The sequence below is a fragment of the Sciurus vulgaris genome (genome assembly GCF_902686455.1).
Source record: "Sciurus vulgaris genome assembly, chromosome: X".
In the NCBI taxonomy this organism is placed as follows: Eukaryota; Metazoa; Chordata; class Mammalia; order Rodentia; family Sciuridae; genus Sciurus; species Sciurus vulgaris.
In genome coordinates this window covers 121724187-121747161 of record NC_136471.1, presented here as the reverse complement: position 1 = coordinate 121747161, position 22975 = coordinate 121724187, and positions in this window count along the sequence as shown.

Below are 22975 nucleotides of genomic sequence, written 5' to 3'. Positions count from 1 at the left end.
TGTGCTTCTCCTTAGCTAGCAAAGCAATAAAACTTCTTTTTCCCAAAAGCGTGTCAGTGTTATTGGATTGACACTGGGGACAAGAACCAAGCTTTTGGTAATAGAACTACTGGGGTAAATGGACAGAGAATGCAAGTGTGTCCCATGTTTCCACTTTCCTATGACCATATAGGGGTGCTGCAGTCCATTATGTGACACTGCTCAATGTCCAAGCCACGACTACAGGGGAGTAGACAGGATAGATGCAGCACAGGTGGGCAGCAACCTACAATACCAACAAGACATGACTGTGGACAACTCAGGAAGCAAACCAGACAAGCTCTCCCCTTTCTCTAAAATGCTAAAGTGAACATTTATTGAAGATAAGAATTTCCACTTATATTAATGATTGTGTTACTATCCAGATTAAAATCCTTCAATACCTTCCTATCACCCTCATGAAAACAGGCAGGTAAGGGCTCAGAGCATAAGAGCCCAAAATAAGGCACCTTGGCAATTAAGAAAAACACAGAAGTAAGGTCACAGTGACCTTACTTTTATCTTTCCCCCTTGAAGGAAATTCTCTAAACTAGCTCTCCTGAAAGTAGGCCAAAAACCCTCAAGTGACAGGTGTCCTGCCCCACACTCAGGAGGAAAAAATGTCATACAGAGATACAGAAAAGAATCTGAATAAATGGTCCTTGCTGAGTCCTACTCACCCAGTTTATAACCGTTAGATTGTACTCCAAACTTTCTTCTAAACAACTATTCATTCTTCATCAGACCTTGACATAAATATAGTTTCCTCCAAGTCTTTATTATTAAAAGTTCCTGTGTGATATAAAATAAATCTGTTATGCTTTTCTCTTGTTAATCTGTCTCTTATTAGGATCGACTAATACTGGGTTCAACCATGAACCTTTGGGTGAGTGAAGAAAAGATATTACTCTTCCTCCCCTATAGACAAAATACTTAGCATTATCTACAAAACCCTACAAGATGGCATCCCTGCCCTCCTCTCTCTCACTTCATCTAGATGTGCTAAAGGGTCATTTTTTTCTCTTACCTCATATCCTTCATTCCTCCTCTTTCAGCAAACTAACTCCTACTCAATCTTCACATCTTAAGCCAAAAGTCACTTCTTCAGATCCTTTTTGGATCTTTATATTCTGGTAAATCCCCTAAGTCTGAACTTCTCAATTCTTCTTAGTTCAGATCTATCACATTTAATCAATGTTTCTCGTCTTTGCAAGATCATTTAAAAAATTTTTTTTATATTTTTAGTTGTAGATGGACACAATAATTTTATTTATTTATTTTTATGTAGTGCTGAGAATTGAACCCAGTGCCTCATGCTGGACTCTACCACTCAGGCACAATCCCAGTCCAAGATCATAATTTACTTGAGGCAGGTATTATGTCTGTTTGGTTCAATGACTTATCATTTCATACCTAGCCAAGTGCCTGAAACATAGTAAGCACTCAAAATTATTTATTGATGGAGTCCACCAGAACAACAAAATTTATTTGTAAATTATATGTATTACCCACTTAATTATTTATTCTATTTAACCTCTGCCAAACATTGAACCATTTCACTTTTAATTATATTCCTTTTCTATTGGTTCATTTTAGTTATACATGACAGAATTCATTTCTTGTATAAAACTACTGGAATATCTCTTGGGTTTGAGAAAGGAGAATGACCTGAAAGGCAGAGGTGGAATATTTCTAGGGTGATCAAAATGTTCTTTATCCTAACCTAGGTGATCAAGATAAGACTTGCATATTTTATTCTAGATTAATTAAACATCAGAAAATTCCTACCATTAAAAAGCATTTTAACTATTTATTGCCCAAGCTTGATTAATTCCTTTTTTATCCTGTGATTTCTATCTGTCTCTCTGAAAGCCTGGTGATACTTTTAAAATTGAAGTTAAATTTATATTCAGTAAAATGCATAAGTCTTAAGTGTACAATCTAATGAATTTTGAAATGCATATACCCTAATTTATACCCATTTTATTCAAGATATAAAATATTTTCATCACACCAAAAATTCCCTCATTCTCTTTACTGACAATATCTACCACGTCCCATGGGCAAGTACTATTCTGACATCTATTATTATAAGAAATTTCCTTGTTATTTGTCTTTTATTATTAATTTGTATGAGTTTACATATATTATAAATACAAGTCCTGTCACATACATGTGTTGTTGTGAATATGTTCTGTCAGTGGATTGCCTTTTCATTTAATTAATGGTGCCTTTTGATGTACAAGGTTTTTACATTTAAAAATTTTTTTACTTTTTATTTCTACAGACTGTAGTTTGATTCATTGTACACAAATAAGGTTTTGATAAATTTAAATTCATCTATTTTTTTAACTTGTATGGTTAGTGCCATCTTATTTACTTTTAAATGTTTTATCGAATTAACAATCAAAGTCATCTGGACCTTAATATTTTGGGGGAAAATTTTTGACAACTAATTCAATTTCTTTAACCAGTGTAGGGCAAATTGAAATTTCATTTTTTTCTTGTATTTGCCTTCATATGTTATGTTTGTAATTAATTTATCCATTTCATCTATCAAATTCATTGGCATAAAATTACCTATAAGATCTTTTCATAATCCTTTTCATAATTACAAGATCTATGGTGATGTCCTTTCTATTTCCTCTTTTTATTCCTTGAGCATTCTCAGTAGGGGTTTTCTAATTTTATTAATCTTTTCAAATTACCAAACATTAGTTTTATTTTTTCTGTTTTCCTGTTTTAATGTTTATTTATCTTTAAAATATCTTTAACTTATTTTGAGTTTAATCTGCTTATATTTTTATGACTTTTACAATACCCTTATTTATTTTATGTGGTTCTGAGGATCAATCCCAGTGCCTCACATGTGCTAGGCAAGCACTCCACCATTGAGCTATGATCCCAGCCCCTTTTATATCTTCTTAAGGTACAAACTTTGATCAGAGATTTTAAATCATTCTGTTTTTCTAAATCAAACATTTAAAGTTATACACTTCTCTCTAAGCATTGCTTTGCTACATTCCACAAATTTTCTTATGTTGCATATTCATTACTATTCAGTAGAAAACATTTTCTAAGTTCTCTTCCATGAATTCTTTGATTCATAAATTATTCAGAATATAACCCCTCAAACATTTGAAGCATTTTCACATCTTATTATTATTGATGCCTAATTTAATTCCATTGTGATTACAGATCAAACACAACTCTAAATGAGTTCCATCTTTTGAAATGCATTTATAACCCAAACAATGGTTTATCTTTTTCCTTTGCCTGGTTTTAAAATGGGTTATTTGTCTTTTGTTAACTAGAAGTTTTCTCTATATAGTCTTGATGCTACACTTACTGATATATATTTGCTATTCTTTATATAGTCTTGACACTACACTCATCTATGTTTGCAAATATTTTCTCACACTTTATAGGTTGCCTTTTCATGTTTGTGTCTGCGTGTGTGTGTACACACACATGCTGGGGGTTGAACCAGGGGCACTTTGCCACTGAGTTACATCCCTAACCCTGTTTTAAAAAATCCTTGAGACAGAATATATTATACAATTGAGAGAGAATAATGAGAATGAGGCCTCATAGCATGAATCAAGAGGTTCTTTTTCAAAATTGTTTTAGCTATTCTGGGTTCTTCAAGTTTCCATAAGAATTTCTGGATCAGTTTGTCAATTTGTACAAAGAATACAGATGGGATTCTGATAGGAATTATATTAAAACTGTATAAAAATTGAGGGAACATTATGAAAAATTAACAATATTAAATTGTTTAACCTGTGAATATTTATATCTTTATATATTTCAGATCTTTTTTCCAGCAGTGTTTTGGTTTTCAGAGTATGTGTTTTGTACTTAGGTTAAATTTATTCCCAAGTATTTTATTCTTTTTATATTAGTGTAAATGGAATCGTTTTCTTAAAATTTTGCCTTGTTCATTACAAGTATACAGAAATACAATTAACTTTTACATATTGATCTATATCCTTCCAACTTGCTCAACTCATTTATGTATTCTAATAATGGTTATTGATTCCTTAGGATTTTCTAAATACAAAATCATGTCATCTGTCAATTAAGTTTTACTTCTTCCTTTCCAAACTGGATGGCTTTTATTTTCTTGTCTGATTTCTCTGCCTATAACCTCCAATACAATGTTGACTAAAAATGGCAAGAACAGATATCCTTAACTTATTCCTCATCTTAGAAGGATATCAGTCATCCACAATTATATATAATGTTAGCTATGGGGTTTTGTAGATGCCCTTTATAAGACAAAGGCCATTTTCCTCTATTCCTAGGTTTTGGATATTTTTATCATGATAGAGTATTAGATCTTATCAAATACTTTTTCTTTATTTGTTGAGATGATTGCATTTTTGTTTTTATTCTAATGATAAGTGGTCATATATTGATTTTCAGATATTAAAATAAGCTTGCATTGCTTAAATTCCATTTTTACCTGATGTATAATTTTTTGACATGTTGCTGAATTTGGTTTGCTAATTTTGTTGAGAATTTTGGTGTCTAAATTCATAAGACATATTGTTCTGCAGTTTTCTTTTTTATGTTGCCTTTGCCTGATTTTGGCTGACTTTATAGAATGAGATCTTACAGAATGGATTGAAGAATCTTCTCTCCTATTATTTTGGAAGAGTTTGAAAAGGATTATTTCCGTCCTTTTCTCCCCACCACCTCTACTTCCTTCTCTTCCTTCTTGTGGTACTAGGGATTAGGCACTCTACCACTTACCTATATCCCAAGACCTTATTTTGAGACTCAGTCTTACTAAGTTGTCAAGGTCAACCTTGAATTCGTGATCCTCCTACCTCAGGCTCCATGTCACTGGAATTACAGGTGTGTACCACCATGCCTAGCTATTCATTTTTCTTTAAATATTTGATAGAATTCTATAAAATCACATGGTTTGGAACTTTAATTTATAGGTGATTTATATATTGTTACCCATGGGCAGTTTTCAAATTGTACTTTTGCTGAACTTGTTGCAGTGTTCTGCAACTACCAGTTAGACCAAGTGCTATGGTCTATTTGTGTCGCTCCCCAAATTCATATGTTAAAACCTAAATACTAAGGTGATGGTATTAGAAGGTGGGACCTTTGTCAGGAGATTAGATCACACAAGATCTGCCTTCCCGCCTTAATTAAAGAAGGCTGAGGGAGCTCATTATATTTTTTTGTCCTCTGCCATGTGAAGACACAGAAAGAAGGTGGCATCTATGAAGCAGGACCCTCACCAGACGATGCTTTTGCTGGAACTTTGATTTGGGAAATGCCAGCCTCTTGAACTGTGAATAATACGTGTTTATTGTATATAAATAACCCAATCTAAGGTATTTTGTTGTAGCAACACAAATTGATAAGACACCAAGTGTGTTTTACTGAGTGTTGTTCAGATCTTTTGTGTTCTTACTGATTTTTATTTTTGGTTGGTCATGTCAATTACTGACAGAGATATTAAAATTTCCAACTGTTTTTTAATTTTTCCTTTAGTTCTATATATTTTTGTTTTGCTTATAGTAAGGTTATGTTATTAGATTCATATTTTAGCCTTTATCATAAAATGTCCCCTTTATCTCTGATAAAACTTGTATTCTATTTTGTCTTGAAAAACACTGCTTTACCTGTATTGGTAGAATTACACCAGCTTTTTTATGATTCCTGTCACTTTTTCTTATTATTTATGTTGATGATCAAAACTCCTAGAATATATGCTTAGATTAGTCCATAAAATTTATTGAACAGTAATATATATTGGGTCTTATTTTATATGGTACTAGTCAGGTCTTCAGAGCATAGGATCTCCTATACAGGAGAATGAGCTTTCCAGTTAATGTCTTTCTTTAGGTTCTGCTGAGTCTTAAAATAGTGACCAGAGGTATTTATCTGATAATATTTGAATAATGTTTTCTTAATAATAATGTATCATTTATCAAGATATAAAGCAAGTCTCTATGGATAACATACAAATGAATTGTGGTGGCATTCAAAATCACAAAATTAGGGGCCATAGCGGTTATTTTCTTGCTGCTAGTTATTTTCAACAATTATTATGGTTTGGGGAAATTAATGTCTGAGAAAGTGATTCCAAATTTTAATTTTGATGCAAATTTTTCTTTTGTTGCTTGTGCTTTTGATGTCATATCTTGCCTAATCCAAGATCATTTATACCTATGATTTCTATGAATAATTTTATAGTTTTATCTCTTATAGTTACATCTTCGATTCATTTTAAATTAATTTTTTGGTACTGGGGGTCCAACTTCATTGTTTTACATGTGAATATCTAGTGTCAGCAGCATTAGTTGAAAAGACTATTCTTTCCTTTTTTAAAATGTCTTGGATCCTTGTGGAAAATCAGTTGACTATACATGTGAGTTTATTTCTGGACTCTCAATTTTATTCCATTGATCTATATGTCTATCCTTATGCTGGTACCACATTTCGTTAATTTGAAATCAAGAAGTGTGAATCATCCAACTATGTCCTTCCTTTCCAAGATTGTTTTGACTATTCTGGGTCCTTTGCATTGCCACATAAATTTTAGGATGAGCTTTATTAAATTCCCCCAAAAAGAAAATATGTTGAGTTTTTGATACAATTTGCAATTATTCTATAGATGAATTTAGGGATGATTGACATCATAAGAATATTAAGCCACCTAATCTGTGATTATGAAATGTCTTTCCATTTACTTAGGTTTTTAAAATTTCTTTAAAAAATGTTTTTATTAGTGTATTATTGTTATACATAGTAATGTATTTCTTTGACATATTTATACATGTGTGGAATTTCCTTAAACAATATTTTGTAGTTTTTGGAATAAAAATTTTATTCTTCTTTTGTTAAATTTATTTTATTCTTTTAGAGGCTATTATAAATGGTTTTTCGTACAGAGTGTTATTTTAATGGAAATTTTCACAAAATGTTTTTTTCTTTTAACTGCAGGTTGGAACTTAGGAAGTCACAAATGATTACAAACAAAGAGTCTCAGTTTTAGCTCACCCATTGTGGAGGGTTGCTCAGACAGGGCAGTGTGCTGTCATGACTAAATGACTTGGAATACTGCAAGTTGCTAAGAATGTCAACACTAATTACTCTCCTTGCACAGCAGCTAATCTACAGATTTGGGAAATAGGTGAAGTATGTGTTGGGTCTCTTTCCTTAAAGCCTCATTCAAAGTTCTCCAGAGTTCTTTTAGGGCATGCCAGCTTTCCAAATATTCCTTGGCTACTAGTCTTGCCTTTGATGACCAGGACCCTGAATCTGTCACTCTCAACTATGTACATTTCTACTTCCCACTTCAAGTTTCTGAAAGATTATATTTTATTATAGAAGTCAGCCTATTAGAGCTAAATGTATTATCTTCCCAGAGATAGTGGTAGACTGATAAGAGGATGTTAGGGGCAGAAGATATGGTCACAGATGCACTGTCATAGCTTCCAGGGCTTAGGAAGAGGTGTAATCACATGCAGAGGGAAGATCCAGGAATAAGGTCAAGGACAAATGGTCACAATAAAGGGTCAAGGAAATAGCCATTGATAGAACTGGCTGAGATGTCATAATAGGTGTTGATTATGGTAGTATCAATAAACACAATTGTCTCTGACTTGAATAAATGTCAGAAGTCAGAAATGGAGCCAGGTCTGAGACATTAGCAAGAAAACTGGCATTAATTCAGGTCTCAACTGTTTCCCTTACCATCAGTTCAGCATCTTACCCTTGAGGTTGCCTTCCAATTTATTAAAGGATCCAAGCTTCTAGTGTCAGTGTTTGCCAGAAAAGCAGAATCATTAGGAGATATTTATACCTATCTCTGTCACTCTTTCCCTATTTCTCTATCTCTAGCTATATATATATATATATATATATATATGTATTTGTAAAATACATAAAATTTGAGAAATTTAACTAAATTGCCCATGTGTGGCTGCTCCTTCTGAATCTGGTTTGGGAACCTAAATTCTAAGAACTGGCAGTCTTTAAGGAAAAAAAAAAGTTGAAATAGGGAAATGACGATAAACTGAAACCTGCACAGTTGAGCGGGAATCCATGAAAATGAAATGGAACCATGTTGAATATGTCTACAAAGTTGATGATGGAGATTTCCAGCAGAAGCTGGCTTCCTATATCTCAGAACTGAAAACCTGATTGTTGCAGGAGTGGGAGGAGCTATGCTGCCCCATACCAACAGGGTGAGGCAGCAGATGAGAGTTAACCTTCATGTGCTAAAACAGCATTTCCTGCTCTACACTGATAATTCAAGAATATGAAGAAGATGGCTCCACTTCATTTGTATTATCCTCATCTCACACAACATACATCCTGTGTCCATAGTAACCAAGAACTACCCAGGGAAGGAAAGTCTACAGAGATGTAGTTCTAGCTTAACTAAGTTGAAACAGACAGATCTACAATGTTTGTGTATTAATCAGCTTCCCATTACTATAATAATGTACCTGAGCTAATGAACTTAAAAAGAGAAAAGGTTTATTTTGTCTCAGAGTTTTGGAGGTTCCAGTCCATAATCAATTGGCTCTATTACTTTTGGGCCTGTGATGAGATGGTACATCATAGTGGGAGCATGTGGTGAGTTAAAACAGCTTACCTCACAACCAGGAAGTAAAATGAGGAAGAGGCAAGGTCCAGGGCTCTTCAATTCCCTTTTAGAGTATTCCTCCAAAGACCTAAATACCTTCCACAAGATCCCTCCTCTTAAAGGTTCCACCTCTTCTCAATAGTGCCACCTGGGGTTCAAGCCTTTAACACATGGGCATTTAGGGGACATTCAAGATCCTACCTATAGCAGCTCACCAACACAGATCATGTTTTGCAATAAAGAATGACTTTTCTAGGAGCAGTTGATGTCACATTTTCAGAAAAGAATTCCCTCTATATAGAGTTCATGTTCCAAGTAAATGGGTAGGAGTACTTCAAGCCTTTCTGACACATGAATCTTAATAGCTGAGATCTGAACTGAAGCTTTGAGATATATTTTTTTACTTAATAAGCAACTTTAAAACACTGAAGGAATAAAGCTAAAAGAACAAAATTTCTCAGTTCAATGACACAAAATGAGTTTATAACTCATAAGTCTAGCCCTTTATATTTTCATGGAATATGGTACAGACTTACACATTTTTACCACAAACTTTCCTACTATGAAATTTGCTCTGAGTAATAGGAAATGGAGAAAGTGAAGAGAAAAGGGTTGCTTAACATATATAACTGGTCTTCCTTCAAGTATCGGACCACAGTGCTAACAATGTCTATTTAACAAGCAAAGATATATGGAATGGTGGAAATATCCATACCTCCTTAAGGCAAATTAATCCTCTTCCTTCAGGTATTGATTTAGGATATGTTTATACTATAAAAACTAATTCACCAAGCATTAGCATTTTAATATTCTTGTTCATTTTGTTTATGACCATTGTTAATGAATGGAGGTAGAAATACACAATAAAAAGAAAAACTATCAAGAAAATCACAGGCTTTGGATAGTTATGTAAAACTAGTTCAGAGTTTGAAGAAATTCCAAGAATGAAAAGAATTATAGGTTAGCCTTGCAAATTGTCAACGGCCCTAGTCCAAACATGATTTATGTGTGCAGTAAAGGATTCAGTTTGTGTCTTGTTATGTCCTAGGATTCCATCTCTCTTCTAGTAACTGCGACATCCCCCTTCCATACACATAAATCCATCCCTGTCACCAGCAACTCTGAAATAGTAAAGCAGAGTTTTGTAATGTTTAGATCCTAGTAAGTTTTGTATGCTTATTTTCAACAAATGATCTGCATGGGTTTTCCCCTTAAACTACAAACCAAGCATATTCTGTTTTATGCCCCAGAGGAAAAAATATTTTCTTAAACACAAGTAAAAAAGGGCATGATTTATTTGTTAAAGATAGAAAATATATTCTTCATCAAAATCTGTAATTTACATACTTTTATCTGGAGTAAATAGGGTAACTGAATACCTGAATTTTCTTTTACTTCTTTGCTACATAATTCTCCTTGTTAGTAACCCCTTTGGAACTGGAATGCCCTATATTCTTAATGACTTGCAGAGCCAGATTTATCCCTCTAGTTTCATTCCTGTTGAAATCCCATTGGAGAAGATGGCCTATTGTTACATTTCCACTGCGAATTGCACACCTGATATTTCAGGATATTTAATAATTAAGTGAGCACCCCGACTCCTGAGTAACTGCAAAATGATTTGACAACAATTGAAAAAGTGTATTAGGCTATACTTTAGATTCAACAGCTTCCAATCTAAGATGAAAAGGTGGCAGCACCCATTCAAAGAATTAGATGGAGGAAGACACATTGAAATTACTATGGATTGGAGAAAACCAGGCAATAACAGTACAGGTCATCTCTAAAGTTCTCTTATAATTGAAAACTGAGAATACTATACACAGTGACTGGGGACACTTGTACTGTCTTTGTGATATGTGTCATGTATTGTTATCCTGGCTCAAATTATACATACTTATTTTGATCCAGTATTGGTGTGGTGGGGTTGTTTGTGTTATTTCATTATGCAAATGCAACATCTTGTGAGAAGTAGATGATTCTTAACTTTATAAAAGGCTCAGTCTAAATACTGGGCTAATGGAAAGTCAAGGATGGTTAGAATTATCAACTAGGACAGTAGCCTTTCCAAGCTGATGCTAAATCCATACTGACTTTCCCCTAATAGTCCTTCCGTGTGTGTTTATTTTTACCCTCCATTGGAAAACATAACTCTGAATTAATTTTATTTAGGTTGCAAATAAGAGATTGAGTTGGTTTGTGGGATTTTGCTGAAAAGAGCAAAACTTAACCTTATATACATTTTTGCCATTAGAAGCAGTAGCTGTAACAGTTGTAACATTTTCTGCTATAAATATGATACACATGAGGATATCACTACATTGAAATTCTAACAAAGAAGACTTGATCCCCTACAAAGAACCATTTCTATCTTAATTTTGTAGAGTTCAGAAATTATGCTTTCAAGAAATGATGTTTCAAGGTTCTCATATAATCAGGAATAAAATTGATTTGATAATCATATTGCTCTAGAATAACATTCTGAATATTTGTCCATACAAATGCCACTTACTATTAAGATCAGTAGTTACTGGTTTTGAATTTTCTTTTTACCAGAAAATCATTGTTTATTTTTAATTGAAGTTTGAAAGAAACTTTCAGCTTTTAGAGTGGAGACACTTTAATGGAATTCAGGTAAGTAATATGGGGACCACAGAACAACATTCATCCTCCTTCTTCACACCAAAGAGAAGCCAAATATACTCAGAAGAGGTCTGGGCACAAAATTGAGTACTGAGCTCAAAGATTTTCAGATTCAGTTGTGCCACACTAGTTACCACCTTAGATAATCCAAATTCTGTCTGCAAGTGTGAGTTTTCTCATCAGAAAAATGGGGAATGGTCTTTGTTTGGCCTACTTCTTTATTATTTTGATGGCTTAAAGAGGAATGTGAATGTACTTTGCCAGCAACAAAACATCATTTAAAGCTAAAATTTTTAAATGTGAGGCTGCCCATGGGTGACAAAGCTATTGAAAGTCAGGAACACCTCATGATGAACAAATCTCTGATCATGATTTTATCTAAATCAATTGTTCTCAACCCCAACTGCATAATGGTGAGCTCTAAGTACTGATACTTAGTACCCACCACCAGTGACTCTCATGTCATTTGTATAGGATATAACCTGGGAAGATTTTTAAATACACCTTAGCTGGTTCATAAATACTACCAAGTTCAGGAAACACTAAAAATTATTGTGGAGTAAGGATTTTGGATGCCTGGTTCCTGCCTACACCTTGTGCTGCTTGTCTAACTTAAATGATGGCCTGTAGAGATATCTTTCCAAAGCTTCACTGGATCTAGTTGTAGGAGGAGAAACACTAGCATAGGATCAGATAACGTACTTATGGATCCTGGAAGTGTCATGTTTAAGCTATATGACTTCAGGCAATTCATGGCTATCAATGACCATAACAATAAGATAACTAGTATTTATTGCAAACTAACTGTAGTTGACTAATAATTTGACATGATAAACGCATCTAGTCCCCAATAACAACCCAAGGTAGACATTATTATTTCATAGGAATGAGAAAATTGAGTCTTGACCATATCAAGTGACTTATCCATGTCTTATTTGCAAAATGGCTATAACGATAACTATACATAATGACCAGACAAGACAATATACATAAGTTATTTGTAAATTATATCATTGTACATGAACACAGTACACATATAGTGATATGGAAAAAGCATGACATCTGGCTTCAGGAAGTCTTGAGTTTCTATCTCAGTTCTGTTCTTATAATAGCATGACAGCCTTAAGCAGTTTACTTAGTATCCTTTTGACTGTGTTTTTAATACCATATAATGGAAATATTAACATCACTTTTGGCAGGATTGTTATAGATTACTGATAATGTACTTAAAGAGCAAAACATAGTGCCTGGTACTACAGCTCAATAGAAATAACTACTGGCATTTTCAAATATTCACATCTCAACTGATCAGGTGGTTCCTTTTCTTAAATTTAAGGTTGAGTGTTCTCGAATCTGAAACTTATCTGTCTTTTTTGTTAGTATTACTGGAGTATATTTCCTATATTTTCATCCTGGGTTTTAAATTGTTAACGTTGGGTTTTTGACTCTGTGTATACTACATGTAAATGCCTTTTGGTTTATTTCTATATGCATTTAAACAGAGCCTACTGCTTATTTGATCCTTTATCAGGAAGAATAGACAAATGGCACATCTCTACTTCCATTGTAGCAGAATCTGGAAATCAATTCACATTGGCCACTATACTCATCATCACCCTGGTCTGTTTGATTTCTCTATTGCCTTCAGGACCAAGTCTAAACTCCTGAGTATAGTTACAATATTACTGTCTCCTTTAACTTACCCTATCTTCCAGTCACAGTAAATTTGCTCTTCTTGGAAGACATTACACTCTTCTATACCTGTGTACATTTTCCAATCTCTTCCTTTTTTTCTGGAACGTCTTTCTTTCCCTGTCTTGGTAAATAAATACCTAACTCCTCCCAGCTTTACCACAGATTTCACTTGCTCTGTGAGGTCTCCTTGGACTCTCCCAGACTGGACTGCATGCCCTCACAGCATTTGCACCAACCTTCTTATAAGCACATTGCTCTGGAAATATAGGTTTACAATTCTAGAATGTGAACTACAGGTTGTGCCTTATTTATCTTTAAATCCTTAATATCCTGGAATAGTACCTCATTCAATGGATTTTGAAAATGAACTTGTAAAACTTGTGTGCAAAATTAGAATAAATAGACTTCAAGTGAGGGCATAAGGACCCTTCCTATATATGAAATGAATAAACCTAGTGTGGAAACTTTTGAAGACATTTATTTGGAGGACTTGATCCTTTTAAATTATTTTCTGATTCTTAAGTGTGCTATGGGTAGTTGATATCATCGGACAAGTGACTTTTCAATATGGAGTATTATTATAATATGTCCAAGGTTCAGTTTAAGGCTTGCATTATTTTTAAGGCTTATGTTGTTTTTCAAAAAGAATAATAAATATAATTCTCACCTTGAAGTCTATTGATAAACATCCTGGACAGGACTCATGTGACCCACCTCCTGGTACCGGCTCAGCAACTAGCTTAGACATATCAATTTACTTTTCTGGGTTTCAGTTGCCCACAAGTGAGAGATTAGAAAAAGATGATGTCTAAGTTCTTGGTCAGCTCAAACAATACAGCAATAATTGTATAAAGCCATGCTCTGAAAAGAAGTTTGGTGTATTTTCCATTACAAAGCATTTTCTGCCTTGGGTATTTTATTCTGACTTCACAAAATAAACTGAGAATCTCTTAAATATCGTGAATGCAGAGGAGGAAGTTCCTGGTAAAGATGATGTTAAAGCAGGAGAGAAAGAGTCAAGGTGGAAAGTAAGGTTTGTGACTCAGCCTCTCTTTTCTCCCTCTATCTTCACACTGCCCTATTTATTTTTTAGGGCAAGAGATGAAAGTAGGTTGGGCTAGGAGGGGGATGGGAAAAGGGGCATTCTGCAGCTGCAGTTTCCTTTCATATCCCCCTTAAACCCAGAGACAAGGTGGAGGAAATGCTAATTGAGGTGGGATGACTTCAGATGAGCCTAAGGGTCCTAAACCCTTTCATCTCTTCTTTCCTTCTGAACATTTAAAATCTGCATAATGACAAACAGCAAATCTGCAATCCTGACATGGGTGGGCTTAGCATTTACTACTCAAAAACCATGCTTTTTAGACTCTGGGAGGGGGCAGGGGGTTGTGAGGAGGAGATTGAGGAATTTTCTGCCTCTTTTCCAGATGAAAAGGTCTTTGGTATCTGTATTGGTGGTTTGACAGATGTGAAGGTAGAAATACGTATGATTGAGAAAGCAAATGAGAGGTTGATTTATCCTAAAAGAAAGGGGAATTGCACTCTCTGAGAAATGCAGCATGACATAGGAATGTCTGAACTAGTCCCCAGAAGCTTCTAATGGAATTCTCTCCTTCAACTACTTTTTTAAGCCCTGAGGCCCTGTTATACAAAGCTATATTCTGCTGACTGCATGTGCTGCTGAGGTGGTTAACAAGTAGCTCTTAGCAGGCAGGAGTTTTCAGTTGTTTCAGCACTTCCTCACCTCTTAGCTTCTTTCCAGGATGTTTTGATTGTGTATGTAGTAAATGGGTGGGGTGGTCTCTGAAAAAGACCTCCCTCATTTCCAATTTCCCCATTATATTGGGGAGCTCATCCAAAGATGAATCTTTAGCTTTACCATGTAAGTGACTATAGTTGTTTGTAATGATCTTCACTGAAAATGATTAACCTTGACCTCTTCACCCCAGGTTGCATTGGTACTTTATTGTTAGCAAGGTATCTCTATTTCAAACCCTAATTTCCCTGCATTTATGAACATGGCATCTGGACGAATGCTGCATTAAGTAGCAGAGTCAGTGGATGCACATCTTCACTCTCCCCAGCACACCAGTTCCCTCTGTGGGGTTCCCAGGACTAATGGGTCAGCTTCCAAATGCCTTTTACTTTTCTTTTGTCTGATCACTTTACCCTGAATTTAACATTTTATTTCTTTCTTTTCTAGATAAGTACTAAATTCACTTGGAAAAAATGGAAAAGGTACAAAACTATTTGGGAAAAAATTCTCCCTCTTACTATCTCCCAACCAAATATCCACCTCCACAAGAGGTTACAACTGTTACTGGCTTCTTCTAAAACTCTCTGAAGACATTCCATTCTCATACAAGCAACTATGTACACAAGTTATTTTTACTCCTTTATAAACTCCAGTGGTAGTACTGTGCACACCTGGATTCTTGATTGATTTATGTTTCGTAGAACTTTTTCCATCATTAGCCCATATACACGTACCTCATTCTTTTTTTTAAACACATGCATGGAATTTCATGGAATGTGCCGTAATATTTAACCAACCATGAGGATACCTTCAACTTTTAGAAATGTGTGCAAATAAGATATTACTAGAAGAGCACAATTTCTTTTCAGATAAGTTAGGTTGTATCTGTGCTACATCCAGGGACATTAAGTGTGATGCTGAACTTCCCCATAGGCTGAAGTCTGTACAGTTCTCACCTCTACTACCAGATCCTTCATACTTTGGAACCATTTTGTTTTCTCCAGTAATAATGCTAGATCTCTAACCTCTCAACCTAGATTTATTTTATTAATAATATTGCTTATGTATAATTCTGGTAATATATTCTGGACATGATGAGAATTTGTTTCACTATTTGCAGGCCACTTAAGACTGTGACATGTTACTAGTTGTAGAAGCAAGTAATTTCCATGCTACTCTGGTCCCTAATGTTACATATGTGTGTCATCAGGCATCTCCACTGTACACAGACAAATATCATAGATTACCAATTGTGTTCAATCAGAGAAATGAAAAGTTGTACTCCATTTGTGTACAATTGAAATGCATTCTGCTGTCATATATAACTAGAAAGAACAAAGGAAAAAGTGTAATTAAAAAAGAAATCACTAGATCATATGATTAGAGAGCATAAACTTATTTAGGAGTTTGATGATAATATCGTCTGTATTGAACAGTGGTTATTGTTTCCTATAACTAGCTCAACATGTATAAAGGGACCAGACTAAGCTTCCCAGGGCAGGAACCATCTATCTCATTTATCTTGCTTCCTTCAATGTCTGCCAGGGTGACTGGCATCTAGTAAGCATTCACTATAGACTTAGATTTGAGTATTTAGAGAATTATTAGAAAAGATAAATCATGCTGAATTTTACTGAAGATAAATCATGCTGAATCTCTGCCGGAATTTCATCAGAAAAGCAAAACCACAAGCAATTATGTAAAATAAGGGATTTATTATAGGAATTTGACCTTACACAATCAAGGAAGCTGACTAAATTTTTGTGTGACTTTTGCCTCTACACCCAGTGTAGTCAGTAAGACAGGTAGTTGTGTAGTTGTGAAGAAAACAAGGACGAAGAGTAGGGGGAAAAAAATAACCTGAAAAATCACAATGACAAGATAGAGCCTGTGTCAATCCCTAATTGCTCCCAAACCTCCAACTTCAATTCTGTAGTGATGTGAAGGAGAACCTGATGCCCTTAATCATAAAACTAAACATCTAAGGGGGGCACATAGTTAAAACTGGAGGAACTGAAGATCTCAATGTTGTCCTAAAAGCTACATACAGTGGTCTAGGAGTTGGAGAAACTATAAAGAATGTAGCAGGAGCTAGAGGAGTTCTGGTCCTATCTGCTGCCTCACATATATGGAAATTACAATAGTCCCTGATCCCTACACTGTCCTTTCAAGTATAAAGAAGAATGTGGATACAATAATACAAAGAATAGTAAATGTTTTCAAGTATTTGGAGTAACAGTGCATCCATATTTTTGGTGGGACTGCAAATTAGTATAACAAGTCTGGAAAGAAGTAGGGAGATTCCTCAAAAATCTAGGAATGGAGCCATTATATGACCCAGCTATCCCAATCCTTGGTATATATCCAAAAGATTTAAAATCAGCATAAATATGGGCACAGTCACATCAATATTTATAGCAGTGCAATTTATAATAGTCAAGCTATGGAAACAACCTACGTGCCATCAATAGACAAATGGGTAAAAAAAAAATGTGGCATATAAAACATAATGGAGTTTTATTCATCCATAAATAAGAATGAAATTATGACATTTGCTGGTAAATGGGTGGAACCAGAAGTCCCAGATCAAATGTTTTTTCTTGTATGCTGAAGCTAGACCAAAATAAGGGGAAAAAGGAAAATGGGGGGTCCATGAAAATAAAAGAAATATCAGTGGAGTGGAGGAGTGGGATTGAGGGGGAGAGAGGAAGGATTGGAGAATGGAGAAATGGTAGAATGAATCTGGCCACACTTTCCTGTGTACATATATGAATATACCACAGTGAATTTCACCTTTATGCATATCCAAAATAAGCTAATTTTTAAAATATATTAATAAATAGAAGCAAGATTAATAGAGTAGAGGTAAGCAGGTGAGGAAGGAGGAAGGGAAGGAAAGGGGAATTGAATTGGAGTAAATTATAGTATATGCTTGTATATTATATAAAAATAAAACCCAATAATATGTATAACTATAATGAAGTAATAAAGAATAATATGGATACTGCTTCACTTTCACTGTCTGATCTTACCCAAAATATCTCTTGTGACCCAGGTTAACCAAAAACTATGCAGAGATAGAAATTCTGGGGAACATAGTCCCAGGTTAGCCAAGTTGAAAGAACAAATCTACTGTCAATAGTATTAGCTTTCTTCAGCTATTACTCAAAATTAGTTTCTCCAAAAGGAAGCATTAACAGAATTTAAATTAGCCTCCTAATCTTCAATATCTATAGAAAGGTGAAATAGAATTCTGTATCTTTCCACTGCTCCCCAAAGATAGTAATTTTTATGCTCATGGGAAACCCAAGATTTTACTGGGAATATGATAAACACTTTCCCTTTAAGAATTTTTTTTGTTTTACAAACACAAGTATATTACCTTTAGATTGTATCATAAAGCTCAATTTAGATAAAAAAGCATGCTTTCCCAATAGTTGCTTCTTCTAATAAGTTTAATCCTTTTTCCCAGCCCATTCAAGGTTAAAAAGATATGTTATATGTAAGTTCTATTTTTCCCTTCTTTTTGAATTTACTTTCATTTTATTTTTCAAGTAATTAAAAAGTAGAACATCTTGATACATCTCAGAGAATTTATTAATGCTTTAAAAAGAAGATTTTCCAATCTATTCCAAAGTTGCTCAGTTCTATTCAGACACTGGTAGATCATACAATTGGACCCAATTTTTCACTTTTTGCATCCCCAATTTTATTGTGTGACCTGTGACTCTGCAGTTCCTCTGACTAGAGAGACAAAGTGCATTTTCCCACCACTTGATTTTGGGCTTGGTCATGTTACTTACTTCAGCCAATGACAAATTTGTAGAAACAGCAATAGCCAGTTCTGAGCCTTGGCCTTAAGAAGCTTTATGCCTTTTGTTTTCCCTCCTCCATTTCTGCCTTTGTATGAGAAGAACTTCTCTTGGGTAGTGCAATCTCCCTTGCTCTGGGCCCAAGAGTAAGGAAACAAGGAACAAAACTGCTCCAAATGACCTGAAGATCTGTGAGAATAAATGATTGCTATTTGACACCAATGAATTTTTGCATGATTTGATACATAGCATTTTTTGTGGAAATAAATGTTCCAGTTATCTTTTGCTGTGTAACAACCACCTCCTCACTAAAACAGAAAACAGAACACTTAATGACTTGTAACCATGATCATTTGCCCACAGAACACTAATTTGAGTAGAGCTCAGCAGGGAAACCTCCTCACTTCTATACATGGGGCAGAACAAATGGTGCTAGAAGATCCAGTTCCAAGAGAACTCAATCAAGTTACTGACAACTAGTGTTCATTGGGGTCTTTCCACATGTAAATCTCTCCTTCAGTTTCTTCACTCATAGTGGCTGGGTTACAAGAATGAGAACCTAAAACACAGTAAGTAGAAGCTGCCAATTTCTGAAGCCCTGGGCCCAGAAACTAACATAGTCTCATCTCTACCATATTCTTCAGTCAAGCATTCAAGCCCATACTCAAGGGCAGAGGACATGGAGTCTCCTTGCTAAAAAATGTCAAAGGATTTTGTTCTAAAACTGCTATAACGTTTAACTGATAAAGACACTCTTCTGGACTAAACCCTTCTACCAGAAATGGAAAATATGTCTCTGCAGGTAAGAAGTGAAATTCCAAGAGTGAAAAATGAGAATGCAGGGAAACACAGAAGAGGCATGCAAGAAATATCACCAATCACAGCCATATCTTAGAAGTTTCCCAGTTTTGAATATAGCAACAAGACAAAAGAAGAGAACAATATTTGTGTGGCCCACTTGGCAATTTGAAACATTAAAAGAACACTGGACCTGAGGATTTGGAGGAGGAATTTTATAAAATAAAATCTGGGTGATTGTGATGTCATGGATAGAAAAATAACTTTAGTCAGTTGATCTGGCTCTGCCCCTATTCAGCACTGCCTTAGTGTGACTTCTAGCACATTATTTAACCTCTCTGGGTCTCAGGTCCTTCATCTGTAAAATGAAGTGAACAGGGTGGTATTTGAGATTTCTTTCTGTTCTGACACTCTATGAATCATTGTCATTTTCTTTATGACTCTGACATCTAGATGATAGCCTGGACTTTCTATATTTAACTCCCCAGAAACTATTTTTACTGCATGCCCTCGATAATGAATGGGATTCCTTAGTAAACCAAACCTTACAAGGTCTGAGCAATAATGAGTTTCAGAATAATGATGGCCAGGCTGAGTAGGACAGCCACACTAGTGGATGTGCACTCATTTCTTCCTATAATTGGAAGAAACTGAAAACATTTTTTCTTCCTCTACTGCAGCAAAAAAAAAAAAAAGCATATTAATACTTTCAAAGGGAAGTGTACTAAAAACTAGGGAAACAAAACAATTGCCCCCAAAATAAGAAGAATAAATATGTCCACTTCCAAAATGCAGGAAATAAAAGAGTTCTGTGCTAAAATCATCTTATGCTAAATAGCTATCTCCTATTCCTGTGGTACTGTGGATTAAACCTGATAAGACTTGGGTTTGAATTCCAGCTCTACCTTTTAAAACTAGTAATTGAGCTAAGTCACCTAAGCATATTGAGCCTTAATTCCTTCATTTTAAAAATAAGACTAAAGATACCTATTGCTCACAGATGTTGTTAGGATTAAATTAGATAAAATAGGAAAAATAACAGGCCACTCAGATTGGGGGTCCTCAAAAGCAGACCTAGAGAAGAGGATTCCAGTATCCCTGTTTATTGAGGAAGTATAGAGAACACAGCCCAGGAAGTAGGGAAGTGAGAGAAAAGGCAGCCAGCCAATAAACAGCATGATTATTAAGACTGCTACCAGAGTGACTGAAACTTAATTTCCTGGGGAAACTACAAACTATATAAAACACATGCTTTAGATAATTCCATTCTGGAATGAAGTCAGCTAGGGTATTTAATACACCCACTTCTATCAGATATCAATTGAGGACTACTCTTGGGGTTGAGAATTCCCCACCCACATTGTAGCCTGCAGTGGGAGGGTGCAGTGGTCCTCTGCAGAAAACCCGTGGGCACAGAGACAGAAATACTGGCAGGTGGAAGTTGTACAGAGTACATAACTATGTAAGGTTTGAGGAGCATGGGCAAGGCATGAATAGCATCTGCTTCAAAAGTATTTGCCAAATATTTCTTCCTCTCTTTTCCCTAGTTCCTAATACAAATTGGTAGCCCCAACCTCAATCTCCAATCCTTCAGATTCTTTATTGAGCTTTCATATCAGAGAGACTTTCCTGTTTAATAACTTAAAAGAAACTGTGACTAATACATGTTTATTGGACTTGGGTGAACAAGCTGCCACCATAGAATCTTTTCCCTTCTTCCCTGCAATTCCAGTCTCAGGGTCATGAGCCAGACATAGCTGAACTTCCCTCTAAAGACTGATACCTGTAACTCTGTGCAGAGCCAGAACACTCCAAAGGAAATTCCCAATGAATGCCATTAACTTGGCAGAAGAGTTCCATTTTCATTGCCAAGCACTATGAAATCTATTCTGCCTCTCTTATTGTTCACCTTAACACCAAAATGCAAAGGTCTCTGTCCCCCATTCTCACTTCTATTCTCTTAAACATACTGTTCTTCCTCTTCTGCTCTAGTTGCAACCCTTCCCTCTGAACAGCTTAGCGGTACTTTTGGAGGTGTTCTATAGCCTTTGACTTGGCACCAGATGCCTTTTCCATCTCCTTGCTTTACTAGAAAAAGTTATGATCCTTTTTTCTGTAACTGGAAACTTTGTAGAATGCCATTTCTGGATCTTTTCATCAGAATCCTCTAAGTTTGAACTGTATCATTGAACTTATCATGAAATCATGCAGATTGCTGCCACCATAAATTCCTGGAGATCAATGTTAAATTATCGAATACAGCCAGGCATGGTAGTACAAATCTGCAATTCTAGAATCATGGGAGGCTGAGACAGGAGGATCATGAGTTCAAGGTCAGCCTCAGCAATTTAGCAAGGCCCTAAATAACTTAGTGAGACCCTATCTCAAAAATTTAAAAAGGGTCAGAAATGATGCTCAGTGATTAAACACCACTGGGTTAAATGTCCAGTACCCAATTATACATACATATACATACACACGCACACATATATTCCTGCCCTCCTGAACCCTCATTCTTAGCAAATAATTGTGTTTCCTACTTCAGAAAAAAATAAGAGGTCATTGGTTAAGACTTCCATAGATGTCCTGTCAGCATTTCAATTCTCATTCTTTTTCTCCCTAGATGTATTGAAGGAGGCTAATCCCTTTGTCTCCCTGTTGTCTGGATCTATCTCTTCCTACCTTACCAAGAATCTTGCTGTCTTAACTCTGCCTTCTATCTCCAACCTTGAAGTTCTCCACTACCAATCAGCATTTAAGCATGCCAAAGTCTAAATCATCCAAATAAGACTAAATAAACACAAAATGAAAAATTAACACTCATTCCATTGTCTAAGACAGACTCTGTTCTTTATATAGAGAAATCTGATCTTTGTACCCAACTGCTGGGCAATAACCTCTAAACCCCTGGAATTTTTAGAGCAATAGGAATGTCTGTTTTTCAAGCTGGGACCCCTAGGAGCACAGTGATATTTACCCAACTTCCAGGGAGGGGAAACTGAGTTCAACTGTGTTGGTAATAATAAAGCAATCAACCAATCGTGTCTATATAATGAAGCTCCAATAAAAACTCTGAACACCACACCTGGGTAGACTTCACAGGTTGGCAATACTGTGTGGATATTTGCACACACAGATACTGAGAGAATAACATCCTGAGAGCAATGGAAGCTTTACATTTGGAACACTGTACCCTATGAATCTGCACTGTAAGTCTTTTACTTTGGCTGATTTTAATTTACTTCATTTCCATGTAATAAATCAAAACTATGAATATAACAGGTTTCATTGAATTCTGTGAGTCTTTTTAGTGAATTATTGAAACTGAGTTTGCTTTGGGGAAAACCTCAACATTTCAGTTGGTGTAAGAAGTGAGGATAATCTTGTATGGACTCTTCCTTCTAAATTTGCAGTCAGACCCTGTCTTAGTATATTTGTGCTACTATAATGAAATTCTACAGTTTGGGTAATTTATAAAGAATAGAAATTTATTGCTTATAGTTCTAGAGGCTGAGAAGTACAAGATCAAGATTCTGGCAGCTATCTGATGAGGGCTGTTCTTTGCCTTCAAGGTGCCTTGTTGCTTCGTTCTCTAGAGGGGTCAAATAAGGTGTCCTCACATGGTGGAAG